The following is a 717-nucleotide window of genomic DNA, read 5'->3' as shown; positions in this document are numbered from 1 at the left end:
GGGCCCCTCAGTGCCAAAAAGCTGACCCAAGCCTGTACAGTGATCCACTGTGGGGGCTCCTCCTCAGGCTCATCCTCTTGCTGCACCAATGGACTCTCTGCTTGGGTTTCAATGGTGATGGAAGTGCCTGCTTGCATCCAGCTGATGCAAGTTACTGCTAAAAGCAGGTGCTGCAAATAGATCCTTGTGGTGATCGTTGGCATGCTGGTGTGGTGTTGTCTTCTTCCATAACCCAGGGAGGTCTCCAATGGCCTTTCTCGCCTGCTGTTTGGTGCTCCACAGGGTAGATCACCTGTTCTTATTTTTTCCCCCTGTCCCTTTCTCCTTTCTAATTCTATTCCCCTGAGTTTGGTGCACTCTGACTCAGTGAGCAGTTCTGGGTACCAGAATCCCTAATTCAAACTGCTGTACCTGGTTTTTCAGATACTAAGATGCTAGAGGGAATTAGTATGGTGACTAATGACAAGACTCCATTTTGAATTTGAGCTTAAAGAAAATATTTTAAAAATAAAGTTCATGTTATAAATTACCCTAAAAAAATTGATGTCTTAGGCATTGTTGTTGTTGTTAAGTGCCATCGAGTCGGACCCGACTCATAGCGACCCCTCCTTGGGTTTCCAAAGCAGTATCACTACGGAAGTAGATTGCCCCATCTTCCTTCTGGGGAGTGGCTGGTGGGTTTGAACCACCAGCCTTCTGGTTAGCAGTCAAGTGCCT

At 46.9% G+C, this 717-nt stretch overlaps 1 protein-coding gene across 1 annotated transcript in view; it reads right to left on the bottom strand.

Moving 5' to 3' along the window:
• LOC103212089 (myosin-10-like) overlaps positions 1-717 on the bottom strand; it is a 39,691-nt gene that overhangs the window by 21,167 nt on the left and 17,807 nt on the right.

Source organism: Orycteropus afer, unplaced genomic scaffold (assembly GCF_000298275.1).
Source record: "Orycteropus afer afer isolate SDZICR_OR568_19922 unplaced genomic scaffold, OryAfe1.0 scaffold00848, whole genome shotgun sequence".
Lineage (NCBI taxonomy): Eukaryota > Metazoa > Chordata > Mammalia > Tubulidentata > Orycteropodidae > Orycteropus > Orycteropus afer.
This window is presented reverse-complemented; position numbering and strand designations above follow the sequence as displayed.